The sequence below is a fragment of the Pinus tabuliformis genome, chromosome 3_1, assembly GCF_031772625.1.
Source record: "Pinus tabuliformis cultivar Carrire ecotype Pingquan chromosome 3_1, CPIR1, whole genome shotgun sequence".
Lineage (NCBI taxonomy): Eukaryota > Viridiplantae > Streptophyta > Pinopsida > Pinales > Pinaceae > Pinus > Pinus tabuliformis.
In genome coordinates, this window is record NC_142301.1 from 114092285 (window position 1) to 114110221 (window position 17937).

Genomic DNA, 17937 nt, shown 5'->3' on the forward strand with positions numbered 1-17937 from the left:
AATGTTCCAGATAATAGTGATGTAATCTCAATCCAGTCTTATGCTAACAAGTCGTCACAAAATTCCAGTGATCAGAATGTTATACAGAAGATTAATCTGGGATGGTCTGATCCTTACTCGGTGCGACAATTTTGTTTGTCACTAAGAAGATCATATCAACTTGTATCGACGAGGATGACTATTCCAAAACAGAAAGACTTTCAAATCCGAAAAAGAGATCAAGCTTTTTTTCATCGACAAGCTTTGAGGACAAAGCTTTTTGAGGAAGGAGGCAATGTAACGAATAAAATATATAAATAATATAAATATAATGTAAAAGATAATAATCATAAATAATAGTTAAGTTAAGCTAATAGTTAGGTTGAAGAGGCATGTCTAATAGGACATGACTCTTCATGAAGATACGCTTGTGTGATACCTCATGTTCTCATTGTAAATCATTATCATTATCATTCTTATTCTTATTCACATATTTAATATAATATTTATATCCTTAATGGATAATTTAATATTCCAAGTCTTTTGGAGTAATTAATCTTAAGAAGGAACTTGGTTCGCTTCACTTAATCAATTTTGAGCAAGATCAAATAGAACACATATAACAAAGAATGATAAATAAATCACACATGAAGATAGAAGAATACTCTGGGGAAAGCCTCAGCTAAAAACCTCGATCCCCGTATTATCATACAAGTGGAAAATATGTCCGGATTACACAAAGCTTTAGCTCACAAGCTATCTAGCTCTCAGTACAATCCCTCAATACAGCTCATAGACTAAATAGACACAACATATGTCTTCCTTCAATCCTCCAAGCCTCCTATTTCCTTGCGTAGTTTCTCCTGAGGTCCAATGTTGCCACTTGTGTGAATTGGCCTCTTACACAACTCACCAAACTCAAAAGTAACTGTGCAATCTCCAAGGAATGAATTCCTTCTGCTCCGCAATTGATAGTACACGTCCCATCATCTGATCTCAACTAGGTCTTTGACTGAACTGACATGCATGAGTTATTATGAGAGAATATTCAATTATCTGAAGTGCAGCAGTTACATTGCATGCATGCATTAACTAACTAAACTCACAATCAGTTCCACAAACTGTTGGAACTAATCTAACTGGACTCGACTTAGTTAACTGAGCTAACTAATTACAACTCAAAGTACAACTCATCTTGATCTCCTTAATCAAGGGATAACTTCCTCAATCAAAGGGGAAACTATTGCATGTCTTCACATAGACTTCATGTTTGATTTTCTACAACTAATTAACTCAAGATGAATTAATTAATTATTTTACAAACAGCTACTAAGATCAAATTCGAATTTTAATTCTCAATTTTAGTTCAGGGACTAACTAAAATTGGAATGTATCCCGAAATGCTATTTATAGCAGTGCTATTTTTAGCACTTCTATTTTTAGCATTTATTGTTGCTATTTTCAACACTCCCTCTCAACAAGAAAGGGATTATCAGTCACTCCAATCTTGTCTCTGTGGAACTCGAACTTGCATTTTGACAATGCCTTTGTCAAAATATGTGCATCATGTTTCCCAGGCGAAACATACAGCAACAACATGATCCTCTCCACCACACAGTCTCGAAGATGATGATACCGGATATCAATATCCTTGGACCTGTCATGAGATACTGGATTCTCAGAGAGTTTGATACAACTCTAATTATCGCAGTAGATCACAGTTGGATCCATCCTCTGACCAAACAATCCCACTAGAATCTTCCGCATCCAAATGGCCTCGCATGCTGCCTGACTGGTAGCCATGTATTCAGCCTCTGCTGAGCTAAGTACAACTGACCTCCGTTCCCTACTATACCAGGAAACTGCCGTTGAACCAAGGTTGAAGATTCCTCCAAAAATGCTCTTCCGTCTGATGGACTCCTTGCACAATCTGCATCTGTGAATCCCTAAAGCTTCACTCCCCCTGTCTGTCTGTACCACAATCCATACTAAGATGTGCCTCTGAGGTATCTCAGCACATGCTTCACTACCTTCCAAAACAGCTTAGTAGGCTGAACCATAGCTTAACTCAACTGGTTCACCGCAAAGCATAAGTCTGGTCGCGTGTTCACTAGATACATCAATGAACACACAAGCTACCGATAAATAGTAGCAGCTACTACCTCACCTGAAGTAGCATCCTCCTTCCTCCAATTACTAGCTAGAGGAGTCTGCATGGGCTTGCACTTCTCCATGTGGAATCGCCTGAGTATCTCATTGGCATACTTGCCTTGAGACATAAATACTTCCCCATATTTCTGTCGCACTTCCATGCCTAAAAAGTAGTGCATAAGACCCATTTCTTTCATCTTGCACTCTCTTGCAAGGTCCTCCTTGCAAGACTTGATCAACTGATCATCACCTGTCAAAATCAGATAATCCACATAAAGAACAATGATCAATGGCTTACCTTCTACCATGATGTGGTAAAGGTTCACATTTGCTTCACTCTTGGTGAAGCCAAACCCGGTGAAATAGTTGTCGATCCTGGTGTACCAAGCACGAGGTGCTTGCTTCAGCCCGTACAAAGCACTCTTGAGTCAGCACACATGCGACTCACGATTGAAGGTTTCAAAACCTTCCGGCTGCTCAATGTACACCTCTTCCTCAATCTTCCCATTGAGGAATGCAGTGTTCACATCCATCTGATGGATCTTCCAACCCATCTGAGCTAATAGTTCCAACATCGATCTAATAGATGAGTACCTTACTATAGGAGCAAAATTCTCATCGTAGTCGATCCCCTCGACCTATGAGAAACCACGGGCAAAAAACCTTGCCTTATGTTTCTCCACACTGCCATCAGCTGCCTACTTTACTTTGTAAAGCCATTGAGAACTCACCACTGACTTGTCCCGAGGTCTTGGGACAACATCCCAAACATAGTCTTGAACAATGGAGTCTTACTCCTCCACCATAGCATCAACACAGACTTGTTGCTGCACTGCTTCCTCGAATGAAGAAGGTTCGGACTCTACACAATCCCAAACTAGGGGCATGTAACCAGTGTATCGCTCGGGTGACCTCCTCTTCCTGCGTTGAGAAGATAGTTGTCCCACATTCTCTCGCACATCCATCATCAACCTGTCAGCTTCCCTTGAGCGTTTCTGCCCATCTCTAGAAGACTCAGCATGAGTGGATGTCTCCACTCCCAAATCCTCTGCATGCGGCTGCTCCACATCAGTTTGAGGCTCCTCCTCCTTAGGAACTAAAAGTTCCTCCTCTGCATGCAACTTGAGCTCCCTCTCAAGTGATACTCGCATGGCTTTCTGCTCATCGAACTTCAGATCTCTGCGTACCACTGTCCTTTGACTAGTAGGCAGGAACACCCGATAGTTGTGGGGTGTATCAGTGTACCCCACAAGTATCCCTAACTCAGCTATTGGATCTAGCTTCTTCCAGTTATCTTTGTTTACATGGCAATAAATCGATGATCCAAAGATCTTGAAGTGACTCACATCTGGTCGCTTCCCGGAAAAGGCTTCCATTGGTGCCTTCATCCCCAATATACAATGCGGGCTTCTGTTCTTCAACTATACTGTTGTATTGCATGCCTCATACCACATATGAAGTGGTAGGCTTTGGTCATGCAACATCGCTCGAGCTGCTCCCACAATCGATCTGGTCTTCCTTTCGGCCACCCCATTCTGTTGTGGGTTATGGGGTGTCGTCAACTCCTGTTTAATTCCTTTTGTTGTGCAGAAGTCCTTAAAATGTTGCGAGACATACTCTCCACCATTATCGCTATGCAAGGCCCTTATTTTCTTTCCAGATTCTTTCTCTGCCAAGCCTTTAAACTCACAAAACCTTGAGAAGGTCTGATCCTTCTTCTACATAAAGTAGATCCAACATTTACGAGAAAAATTATCAATAAAAATAACATAGTGCCTTTGTTTAGCGGTGGAGGATGTAGAGAATGGTCCACACACATCTATGTGAACTTGCTCCAGGATTGCTCTAGCTCTACTGTCTCGATCCTAAAAGGAATATTTCGTATACTTACCCAAGGTACAACCTTTGCATGTATCCGTCTGCTCCAATTTTCCCTTAGGAAGTCCAATAGAAATCTGCTGCATGATCTTCAAGGCCCCATGGTGCAAGTGGCCCAATCTTTTATGCCATAGCTCGCCAACATCTTGGCTCTGCACCAACTCTGCTTTGGAGCTCAATGCATCACAGTCGTCTACCTCTAGCTTGTAGATATTCTTTACTCGAATCCCAATCCTATTGGTCTGTCCAGTGTTGATATGCCTCAGGAATACCTTTCCTTTACTAAGCACTACATCATAGCCTTTGTCTTCCAGCATAGCGACAGACACAAGATTCTTCTTCAAACCCGGTACATACTTTACATCAGTCAGGGTGAGAGGAGCTCCATGCTCCCTCTGAAACACAACCATACCTTCACCTGAAACACGGTACTTTCCATCATCGCCCATCTCGATCCACATATGGAGATCCTTCTCCTCCAAGGTACTAAAAAGATTCTTGTCGCCGATCATGTGGAATGAAGCTCCACTATCCAGGTACCAAACACATCCCACCATGGATGAAACCATGCATGCGATGAGAGAGAAATCCAATTCGAACTGTGAGGCCAGTGCCTCACCATCTGATCCCTTCTTGGATTTCTTCTGTGGACAATTCGTAGCATAATGGCCCACTTCATGACAATGAAAGCATCTCACTTTCGATTTTTCAAACTTCTTCCCACGATGGGAAGAACTGGATTTGGAATGGGACGCCTTCCCTTTCCCTTTCCTCGCCTTACTCACTAAGGCTAGATTTTCTTCATCATCTTGCTTTGATGAAGATCCATCTCTGGTGCTTCTTCTTATCTCCTCCTGTATCAGATCCGACCAAAGTCGTTCCCAATCTGGCAGTTTCTCTCTTCCATTTACCAAGTCTTGGTAGCTATGCTAGCTCTTAGGAAGATTGACAAGAGCAAGACTCACCATGTCATCATCAGCTGTCATGATCCCTACACTTCCAAGCTCATCCCTGCAGGTGGTGAGCTTGTTCAAATATGTAGAGATCGTGTTGCCCTTTTCACACTTTATTTTCCAAAGCTTGTATTTCAGCACCAGCTTCCTCTAGTCGTTGTTGTTCTGATATAGATCCTTCAATGTTTTCCACATTGAAAACGGTGTCTCCTTCCCATGCAGACTCAATACGATGTAGTCTCGAACTCCCTTCAGAAGGATTCTCCTTTCTCTAGCCACACATTTCTTTCATTCCGCCAATTCTTGGGCATTAGCTGTTGTTGGCTTGGGGACTTCTTGATCAATGAAGTTCTTTAGACCATTGTCCTCTAATACCACTTCCATGCGATCCTTCCAGGCTATATAATTCGAGCTGCCATCAAGGGCATACTCAAGTCTTAAACCGTTGAACACCATTGGTGAAATTTGAGATGTGATAAGAATTCGAATTCTATAATCAGGAACTTCAAACTTGGAACTTCTCCCTTCTTTATATATTGTTCTTCACTTTGATCACCTTTGTTCTGATACCATGTAGAATTGCCCACTATAGATCAACAGATTATGCAATATACTAAAGCAAAATACTTGATCTACTTCTACAAACAAACTTGCAAAAGCTTAATCGATTTTGAGTAAGATCAAATAGAACACATATAACAGAGAATGAGAAATCAATCACACATGAACACAGAAGAATACTCTGGGGAAAGCCTCAGCTAAAAACCTCGATCTTTGTATTATCATACAAGTGGAAAATATGTCCAGATTACACAAAGCTTTAGCTCACAAGCTATCCATCTCTCAGTACAATCCCTCAATACAACTCATAGACTGAATAGACACAACATATGCCTTCTTCCAATCCTCCAAGCCTCCTATTTCCTTGCGTAGTTTCTCCTGGGATCCAACGTTGCTACCTGCGTGAATTGGCCTCTCACACAACTCACCAAACTCAGAAGTAACTACACAATCTCCAAGGAATCAATTCCTTGTGCATGCAAGAGATATCCTCAATGGAATATTCCTACAACTGATAGTACATTGTCCCATCATCTGATCTCAATTGGGTCTCTGACTGAACTAACATGCATGAGTTATTTATGAGAGAATATTCATTTATCTGAAGTGCAGCGATTACATGCATGCATGCATTAACTAACTAAACTCACAATTAGTTCCACAAACTGTTGGAACTAATATAACTAGACTTAACTCAGTTAACTGAGCTAACTAATTACAACTCATCCTGATCTCCTTAATCAAGGGATAACTTCCTCAATCAAAAGGGAAATTGTTGCATGTCTTCACATAGACTTCATGTTTGATTTTCTACAACTAATTAACTCAAGATGAATTAATTAATTATTTTACAAACAGCTGCTAAGATCAAATTTTAATTTTAATTCTCAATTTTAGTTCAAGGACTAACTAAAATTGGAATGTATCCCGAAATGCTATTTATAGCAATTCTATTTTTAGCATTTCTTGTTGCTATTTTCAACAGTGTTGGTTAACAAGAGTGCAAACCTGGGTAGTAGAGTGACTTCTAGTTACCAAAGACAGGTACCAAAGGAAGTGTGAGTTTTCTAGTATGAGTTGCAAAGGAAGGAAGGGTCGTAGTAAGGTACAATGCTCAAAAGGAGGTAGTGAGGCATTAGATCTAGTTGGAGGAGCCCACAATATCATAAGTAGTAGGTTCAGTGTGAGCAAACACAACCAGTCATTCAAATGACAGTTGCATAACTAGTTGTAGTCAGTACCCGGGAGATAGTTGCAAAACTAGTTGCAATGGCACATGTAGCATGAATTGCCCAGTTGCAGTATGGAGGTGCAGTTCCATCTAGGAGATTCCTAGCGCAGAACTATGAAGTCCAATTTCCAGTGCAGGAGGACAATGCGAGTTGACATGAGGAGTAGAGAGATTTCCCATAGGGAGATAGATACTTAGAGGGAGTCTAGTTTCAGAGGGAGAATCCGTATGGAAGCTAGTGCTTTAGGATCTAAGAGATCAAACTCATTATTGCAGTAGTTGCAACAGTAACAATATGAGTAGATCAGAGTCCCAAAGTTGTAGATATTTGGGCAAGCTCCTTGAGGTGTCCTACTCATGGATCATTACCTTTTTACGAGGGCCCATAGTATTCAGTAGCAGGATCGATCAGTGACAGTTGATGTAGTCAGTACTAGAATGACAGTTGCAGACTAGTAGTAGTTAGATACTGAGGAGCTCAGTGCAGAGTTGGCAACAACACAAATTCTTCAGTGACAATGAAGATGCTAGTAGCAATTAGAGACTCGGGAGACAAATGCATCATGATAAACACAGTTGATTCAATATTTTAGATGCTTTTCAGTTGTAGTAGTTGCAGTTGCAACAACAACAAATGAGACAGAGTTGTAGTGCAGATGAAAAGTTGGCAGTAGTATGGTAGTGTCAGCAACAACACAAATGCAACATCAGAGTTACGTAGTAGTTAGTGGGCAGCAACATCCAAACATCAACATCGTGACAGAGGTGATATAAAAATAGGGTGTTGTGGCAGGATGTGCAAACATTATAGAGAGAACACAATCCTCACTAAGAAGGAGTGTTAGATTTTGTAGCACCAGATGTGTTCTAGGCATAAAATTTGGTGGAGAGGCTAGAATACATGAGATCTCCAAAACTCAGAAATCATTTATGGAAATTCCACCTAGAGATGGCTTAATTGGATTATTAACCAGTTTTTTAAATATTTCCTAAGTCTAAACATAGAGAATATGGTTAATTAATCAGAATTAATTAATTCAAGGTGTGAATCATCTAGAAACTCACACAGATCAACTTCAATATGATCCTATACATTGATTAATATTTAATCTTGGTCATTAGCACTCCAACAATGGATTATAAGAGATAGTCGATGGGAACTTGGAGAAGACACCTCCATAGTTCAATTTTCTTGGCAGATCGATTTCTAGAGAGTAGCAGCAGTTGCCGGAGAGCCAAAGATTAAAGCAGGGTCAATGAGGGGCAGAAACAATGATCTAGAGGAATTTTTTCTAAATCTAGAGAGGCAGTAGCAAGGGCTTGAGTTATTCCTAGTGAGGCAGTGTAGTTACTTCAGAAGCAATTTGATTTTGCTGGAGAGAAATTTGTTTTCAGATCTAGAGGTCGAGCAAAGGATTTGGAGTACTGGACAAGCAATTTCCTCAGCAGAGACAGGAAGAACAACTTCATCAAAGGAAGTTCAGAGGCTAGACATCATAGGATCTGTGCAAAGCAACACAGAGGGTCCAGGAGGACGAGTTTTTGAAGAGAAGTTGTACTAAGATTGCTTGTGGAGGAAGGATAATTCCCTAAGATAATTTTTCCCAAATTTTCTTGATGTTTAGATTGTCCGTTGGGCATCCATAGATTGTACTCATATTTCACTATTGCATAATAATGAAACCCTCATTTGCTGTAGCAGTTTTCCCAAGTTGGGTTTTTCCGAGGAATTTTGTCCAAAAACAACGATGTCAATTTTTATGTGTGTGCTAGCATTTTCTTGGATTCCGACGCTATTTTATTTCCACATTTTTTATTTATGAAGGTTGCAGTGTGTTTATTTCAATGTTGTCATAGCAATAAACTGATTAATTAATTTATCAGTTAGAATAACTAATACCAATTGTTGCGATAGGATTTCAGGCTTGAAATTCTTACATTATCTAGTGCCAGGGTCACAGCTTTGAGAGAAGATCATGCGTGCAACCCATGATTCACCTATGGTAGAGCATCAGGTGTTCCTCAAGACCTACCCGACTATCAGAGAGTGTTTCACTTGGAGGGGCCTCAAGGAGGATGTCTTAAGGCACGTAAATGAGTGCAATATTTTTCATAGGAATAAGGGGGAGCACACACATCCAGCTAATATACTCCAACCTCTCCCCATTCTAGACAGGAAGTAGGAGAGAAAAACTATAGAATTCATTACCGGATTACCAGTTTCCCAGGAGTGTGACAACATTTATGTGTTGGTGGACAGGTTGGCCAAATTTTCTCACCTTTTCACCATTCCAGCCCGATACTCAACCTTGCAAGTGGTAGAGTTGTTTTTCAGCAAGGTGTTCAAATTGCACGGTCTTCCCAAGACCATCATTAGTGACAGGGATATATGGTTTATGGGTAGTTTATGACAAGAGATATTTCAATTGGTGGGGACTGAGCTTACACCCAACACTAGTTACCACCCCAAACCAACGACCAGACAAAGATATTGAACAAGTGGCTAGAAGGCTACTTGAGAAACTGTGATAGGGTAGTAGTGCCCATGGGTGAAGTGGCTACATCTTGGGGAGTATTGCTACAACACCACCTGCCACATATCCATTGGAATGTCACCCTTATGTGTTGACTATGGTTATGATGGTTTTTCTTTTGCTGACACGGTCTTTGGACACAGTCAGGGCCTAGGGGCCAAAGACTGGATACAGGAGGGCCAAGAGATCCTTAGGGATCTCAAGGATAACCTACAAATTACCCAAAATTAGTAGAATATGTATGCAAACAAACATAGATTTAAGAGGCATTTCAAGGTTAGGAACTCGGTCTTCTTACGTCGCTAACCATACAGGCAGTCTACACTCAAGCAGAAGGGGGCCTAGAAGCGCGAGTAGGGCAGGGAGCATATGAGTTGGAGCTTCCACCAGGGAGAAAATTGCACAATTTATTCCATGTGTCTTGCCTAAAGAAGGCCTTGGGACAACAAGTTACTACTGCCATACAATTACCACCATTTGATTATGAGGGGCACTTGGTAATGTTTCTAGAGGCTATTTTGGAGGTGAGAGAAAGGAAACTCAGAAACATAGTCATTAAAGAGTTCCTTGTTGATAGATGGAAGGACTTGTTAGAGGAGGATGCCACATGGGAGGGTTAATAGGTGTTGCAACATCCAACATTACAGTTGCTTGAGGACAAGCAAACTTTGGGTGGGGAGGACTGTGATATCCCCACTAAATAAAATTTTGCTAAGTTTATCTCTTTTTTGAATTTTTGACATTTAGATGATTAAGGGACTTAAGAAAAGTGGGTTGAGTAAACCCCACTTGATTTTTGGAGAAAAGAAGGTTATGCACATTAGAGAAAAAGGGAAAATTAGTTTGCTAGTGGAATGTGAGGGCCATAAGGAAGGAGTTCGAACCACGTGAGGAATTTCCACTAAAGGAGAGAGGAGAGAGAAATAAGGTGTGGGCTAGTGGAGATAGGGGCCCACCAAGGGAGAATAGACCAACACTTATAAATATCACAAAGAGGCTTTCATTTTATATATTTTTCCTATATATCTCATGAAATCGAACTCTCTTGGGGTTATTGAGCACAAGAAGAGAAGCATTTTTTAGCAAAAAAGTTTGAGGAAAAAAATCACCCTCATTTCAGAGAACTTTGAGTGTCTCCCTGGTGAGGAAGTTGGAAAGTCTACTTCCACGCTTCCATGAAGATTATTGCAAGGTTTTCACTCAGTTCTGTGCACTAGCTGGGCGTTGAAGCAGTTTGAATTGCCCATTCGGAGGTCAGCTATAGAGGTTCATAGCACCAAAGGATTTGCAAGATTTTTTCTCCATATTAGCTAGAGATTTTACAGTTATTTTGCAGAGCTATGGTGCAGGGGATTTGTGGAGCTATTTCTCTTAATTTTTGGTAGTGCGTAGGGGTTTTTGGCTAGGCTTGTGCAGGCGTAAGAGAAATTGGAGTTGAGGAGAGAAATGGCCTGAAGGAGGGAGCCATTTTTAGAGGAAGAATTTGCAGTGATTCCAGAGACATTTCAGCGGAGGATTTGGGCATTATTTCGCAGTGACTTTCTTGCAATGCACAATGCTAGCTAGTCTAGGAAATTCACATTTCTTGGGGGCTTCTGAGTTAGCTAGAATTAGCCCAAGATCTCTTTGGGTTTTGTCAGTTTGGTGTGTGGAGGCCAAAGCTCTTTTTTCATAATTCTCTGAGTAGTTCTGAGGGAAAAAACTCCAGTTCCATTCCAACAATAGTTGCAATATTTTCTACGTAGTGCAAGTTACATGTTTGAGCCACTTCCAACACTTGGGTCTATACATTTTCACCTAGGTTTCCATTGCTTGCAGAAGCAAGCTCAAGTTCCATTGTTCTTACTTTATTGTAACCAATTTTAGTGATATTAATAAAATGGCTCAACTTTCTTGCCCAATTTATGTGGTTTATTGATTGTGCATGCATGTTTACATTTTTTATTGCAGTAGCTTAGTGCATGTTCTTGATTTTCACTATCATTTCATAGTTTTCAATATTACAGTGGTATCAGAGCATGTTCTTGGCCAGTTGAGGGAAAAATAGTTGGTGATGCCACTTAAGTGTCAAGGAGTAGTGTTTCACATAGGCAGAGGTAGAGTCAGAGGTAGAGGAAGAGATTGTAGTAGAGGAGAAGAGCTCGACCATTTTTGAGATACAAAGCTTGAACATGCCAAGGATCCACACACATGCACACATAGTGCAGCATAACAACACCCATACATATGGTCATACTAGCTGCCCTACCATGCCTCATTTACTAGATCAATTGGAAAGAGAGAGGGTTAGCCACTTTTGAAGACTTGATGATGCCCTTTGCAGATGGGATTAACGAGTATGACGCATCGAACCCCAAGATCAGGGGGTTTTATCCTTTGGGGGCTTTCTTCACTTGAAGAAGAAGCACAATTCAAGAGCTGGAACCTCATCTAGAGGGGGTTAGAAGAATCAGAACTAGGATACACAGAAGCTCGCAGGGAAGATTACACTTCTAAACTTTGATGGGTCAGCCAGGAGTTCGACTAGGGCATGGATACAAAATCTAGAAACCTACCTCCATTTGAACCCTATACGAGAGACAAATTCTCTTTGGTTCACCACTCTGCACTTGGATGGAGATGCGCGAGAGTGGTGGTACCACGAGCTAGTTATGTTGGGACATGTCACCATCACATCCTACACTGAGTTCACGAGGAGATGTATAGAATTATTTGACTGGAAAGACCCAGAGTTACACTTCCAGGAGATGGCTAACCAAAGAAAAACATGCAGCGCTGAGGCATATATGGCAGAGTTCCAGAGACTAGTAGTGATGGTCTATGATATCTTGGAGGAAAGGTTGATCATTTTATTCATTGAGGGGTTGGCAAAATCGTTGCACAATAGGGTGAGGACCTACAGGCCCGTATCCTTGCAGGGTGAGGTTAACCAGACTAGGAACATGCTTGATGCAGTCCCTAAGGCTAGAGCACTAGTGCCATCTAGACCTACCTTTACACAGAAAGGTAAGGACATTAAACCTCCTCAAAAGTAGTGGACCAGACGTGGGCAACTAGATGATGAGACCAAAAGATACCTCCAGAAGAGGAAATTTTTCTTCACATGCCAGGAGTTGTGGGCACCAAGACATTGGCGTACTAAGGGAAAGGCCCACTATATAGAGGCATTCTCATATAGTGAGCCATAGGAATAGGCTGAGAAGGAGGCAACCAGAGGTGAGGGAGAGGCACAAGGTGCTGGAGGAGACCCACCTTTTCCTACAAGAGTTGTCATTGCCTCGCTTACGGGAGTTCCAAAGCACTTGACATTGTGGATTAGAGGCATTGTACAGGGACATCCTGTGTCAGTGCTAGAGTACAATGAGGCTACCCAAAATTTTATTGATGCACAGATGGCAGAGTAGAGAGGAATACGTATAGAGACCTTTGAGGGTTTTTCAATGCTAGTTCTAGGGGACCAGACCATGCATTGTACTAGATATGTTCTCGAGATGAGAATGATCATGGGAATTATTTTGTGACATATCGTTTCTTTGTAGTTAATGTGTTAGACACCAACATGGTGATGGGTGTCCAATGGTTGTACTCCTTGGGGAATGTTACTACAGATTGAAAGAAACTAGATATGGAATTTATAGGGCCAGATGGGAAGCTAGTTGTGTTGAGAGGCATGCATTCATATCCCCCACAGTCAGTATCATCTAACTGGATGGAGGCCGATTTGTGGCATTGAGATATAGCATAAATGATGGAGTTATGGATTGTAGAGACAGGGACTCAAGCACAACAACTACACCCATATATTTTAGCTTTGCTAGAGAGGCATCATGAAGTATTTGGGGACATTCCTCCAAGTCATCCACCAAATATTGGTTTTGAGCATATAATTGAGCTATAGGAAGGGGTGCATGTTGTCATTACTACATATATACATCCCAAAGTTTATCGGGTTGATATTGATCGGGCTATATAAGATTTATTGGCTTTGGTCCACATCAGGTCAAGTTTCAGTCCCTTCACTTCTTTAGTGGTGCTAGTGAAGAAAAAAGATGGGACCCTTCACATGTGTATAGACTATCGAGCCTTTAACAAGAGGATGATGAAGAATCGGTACCCCATACCATTCATTAACAGGTTGATGGATGAGCTTAGAGGAGACAAATACTTTTCTAAGATAGACTTGCACTTCGAGTATCATCATATTCGCGTGAGAGAGAAAGACATACCGAAGACCATGTTCAAGTGCCACTTTGGACACTTTGAGTTCTTAATTATGCCCTTTGGGCTAATCAATGCTCCAGCTACCTTCCAGTGTTGCATGAACCATGTGTTCCATAAGCAACTACGAAGATGTGTTTTGGTCTTCTTTCATGACACCTTCATATATAGCAAGACATGGGAGGCGAATCTCCAACACTTGGAGGAGGTATTGTGTATCCTAGAGGAGCAGCAGTTGTACGCCAAGAAGTCCAAGTGCGAGTTTGGACTGACAGTGATGTTATATCTTGGCCTTGTGATTGGTGAGAATAGGGTGTGTGTGCGTAGGGAGAAGATTAGGGCCATTCTAGATTGACCTATGTCCATGAACATAACACAGTTGTGGGGGTTCCTAGATATACGTATCTACTACAAGTGGTTTGTGAAAGGGTTTTTAGAGCTGGTTGCATCTCTCAAAGATCTAATGAAGAAAGGGGCTTTTGATTGGACAGATGTGGCACAGGAGGCCTTTGAGCACCTCAAGAGAGTGATGAGCAAATGTCCAATGTTGGCTTCGCTTAACCTTTTGCAACCTTTTGTTTTGGTGTGTGATGCATCTGTAGAGGGCATTGGGGTGGTGCTGATGCAAGGAGGGCCTCCTATGGCCTATGAGAGTTTAAAGCTTCAATATTATGAGAGGTTGTATTCTATATACGACAAGGAGATGTTGGCCATTATACACGCCTTAGCCAAATTCCGATAGTATCTAGAGGGAAACAAGTTCAAGGTTGTTTCAAAGTGTAACTAGGTTCGGTCTTCATAATGACATGTAATTCTGATGATGTAATAAAAGGAAATAAAATTATTTTAATAAACCTTGCTTCATTGGTTTCATGAGCAAGTGATTTTATTTTAGATGGCTCCCATTGAGAGCCTTAGGATTTGTCATGAAGAATTAATGTCATGTATAAAGGGCTCTTCTTGAGCATATGTAAAAATTATGAGTGACTCTATGTCTATGTCTAATAGCCCTCCAATGACAAGCACAATCCTCCTCTTCATGTCAACTTCAAGTAAGAATAAAGACCCATGTCGGCTCATAGTTAAAGGGAAACATCTCTTCAATAGATCATGTCGGCTTATTATGGAGACAAACTACTATATATACCCAGCTAGGATCTTTGCATAAGTTCAGTTCAGAAACTCAGATACCTCTGCAATTTCGGTGGGTAATCACAGTGAACAGACTTCGCATTAGGACACAGAAATTCAGATTTGTCTTTGATTTTTTCGCATAATAATTACAGTGAAAAGTTCAATGATTTCGGATGGGTAACAAAAGACAAGAGTTCAGATTGTCTGAAGTTTCTGTGACAAACAACAATGAGACCTTTGCAGATCTCCCTGTGATCTCGGATGGATAGCAGCAGAATGGAGCTCGAGTGTCTCTCTCTCTGAGGATTTCGAATGGGTAGCCTAGTGCAGTAACACTGTCTATGTGTTGAGGAGAGGCCATTATCAAGAAGATAAGAAAATTGTGTTTTCAATCAAGGATCCAGTGCTAACCTCACTCAAGTCAGAGTCTCAATGATGCTGCAATTCGGACATGCCTATAGTACAGTGAAATTACAGTGATGAATTTCGGTTTGCTATCTCGATGAATATCTCTAGTGATGTAGCCTCAGCAGTGGAAGAAGAATCTAGAAGATAGAAGTAGAAGAGAACTGATGTCTTGGTCTTGGAGTGGCTAATAGGTCAAGGGTCTTGGTCTTGGTATTCGTTAATTGGAATCTCTATAAGAAGAATTTGTGCGGGTTTTCCTCTCAAACAGTGAGAGGTTTTGGCCCTAGCTGATAGCCTACATTCTGTGTCTCTTGTGTATTTATGTTCATGCATTGTTATTGTTTGATGAATAAGAACACTAATAATCCAAGATGAATAAGAACACTAATAATCCAAGAAGAAGAAGATTCTAACCTAATGAAGTAAAAAGCATTCACAAGAAGTTACTAATCTAAGAGAAATAACCTAATGCTAATGCCCTAGATTTCTCAACATGGTATCAGAGCTAAGGTGCTGAAGTCAAAGGAAGGGCATCTAATCAAAGAGACATTCAAGGATCAAGTTTCAAGGAAGGAATCAAAGCAAGTTGAAGGTTATCAAAGCAAAAGATCAAGATCTACATTGAAAAATCAAACCCTAGATTAAAGAAGCAGTCTGCAACAACAAGAGCTTTTGTTTCTATAGTTATCATCAAAAGGCCACAAAGACCCTCATCAAGTTGTCTACAAGGCAATATAGCTTGAAGGACTTTAAAGATGAAGATCACATCATCTTGGATAAAGTTGAAACCCTAGAAGCATTTATGATCTACACTAACAAGAATTCGAGTATATTGAAGGTGAGAAGGCATTGTCATCATTTTCAAGGTTATAAAGCAAGCAAGGATCCTCTCCTTGCCCTAGAAGAAGATCATCTGAGGAAGAAACAAATCATCCTCATCAAAAGGAGCAACCTTTTCTATTGAAGAAAGGCTTTTTCATTTGGAAGAAGATCATCCAAGAGGGAGCTCTAATACATCTTCTTCAACCATCATCAAAGTGATCAAGGTGAAGATTTCATCTTCACTTGTCAAGTAAGTATCTTTCATTCTTTAATCAATTTGGTAAAATGACTTCATGTTTGCAAGGAGATCTATAAGTTGGATGGGTCATCGAAATTCCTTGCATAAAAAAGAGGATAGACATAGTCCTCTAAGAAGGTGAAGTCATTGAACATATTAAAAGGTCTCCTCTGAATTCATGGAAAGGGATTCTTATGAAATATCCCCTCATATAGCAATATTGGAGACATCAAAGAGATGTATATGATAAACTCGTAAGAATACTCTCTGAAGATGCGGAAAAGAAGGTCACATGACTTAGATCTGATCTACACAAAAGTAAAGGTATCAAAGGATGAAGGATATCTTCATAAGATCTCATCTACAAGATCTAGGAAAGAAGATAATCATCATTGATCTATAATGCACTAACTGATAATCAAGGTAACAAATATCCATGGGATAAGAAAGTTACCTCATTCAACAACTTGTGATTTCTATGCAAGATAGAAGACAAGTTGAGGGAAAAAGTGTTGAAGGTTAAGGACTCAAACATTTGCTGGAAGGAAAGGAAGTTTGGAAAATTCTGGTTCTCAGAAAGAAAAGAAGAGCATAGCTGAGATTCAATGCTATGGATGCAAAGACTATGAACATTACAGGAAAGATTGTCCTTAGCTTAAGAAGGACAATTACAAGAAGGATAGAGAAGAAGTCCATTTCACTGAAGAAGTGGAGGAGGCTGAAAGAAGAAAGTCCAAGGAAGAGAAGCATTAGAAGCAAGAGCTCGTGACATCACCATAGGGAAACATGAAGGACCGTAGGAACAAAATCTATGGTAGTCAACTTTGAAGGATATAGCTCTTGGTAACCTCATTGGAAGATCAAAGGAAGAAGTCATCCAAGATAAGTCTCATCATACATCAGTTTAAAAGGGAAACATCTGTTGAATAAGGATATGCGAGATGGAATCCTCATTGAAGGATTCACCAATCTAGAAAGGAAGCAAGGTTTTCATCAGGAACTCCAACTTGTGGAGTTCATGGGATGATGGTATGATGACATGAGAGATGAAGCAAATCAAGGGGTTGAAGATCTTTTCAATCAAGGAAGCTGTTGAAAGAAGCCTAGATGACCTAAAGGTAAAATGAGGTATGTATGCTTGTATTTAATATTATAAAGTCATGTCGTATGGTTGCAGGTAACAAGGATCACTACTTCTATTTTGAGAAGCATGATCAAAGGAAAGGAATCTCCTCCTATGAAAGAATGTCGGAAGGCATGAGTCACACTAGATGAAATCAACATAATATGTCCTCATATGAAGTATGAGGTGGTTGACTACGATTGAGGAACTCTGATTGGAAGCCCCTGGGAATGAAGTGTGTGAAAAGGTAGGAAGAGATCGTGATAATATGCAACGAAGGTAGAAGGCATTCAACATCCGAAGTCCAAGAAGATTTGACTAGAAGATCTCCCAAAAGGATGTGAAGACTCTAATGGAATTCGGAAAAAGATAGAGACCCTTTACACTGAACATATGTGGGAGACGTGTCAATCTGCATGCAGGATGTTGATACTTACAAGAAGATGTCATGGTGAAAGATCATCATAAAGGTACATCTGATTTGAAGTGTTCAATGATTATTTTTTAACTAACATCTGGTTGGGCTTATGTAGGACTATCAAAGGGAAGATCTGTGAATGACTTCCAAGTAGACCATATAGAAGGATGTAATGTCCTTCCGAGAAATATGGCATGAACGCGGAATGACATGAAGCAAAGCCAAATGGAAAATCTGATAGATCACTTTCTGATGAGTTAAGGACATGACTAACTCATGGATAAAAGTG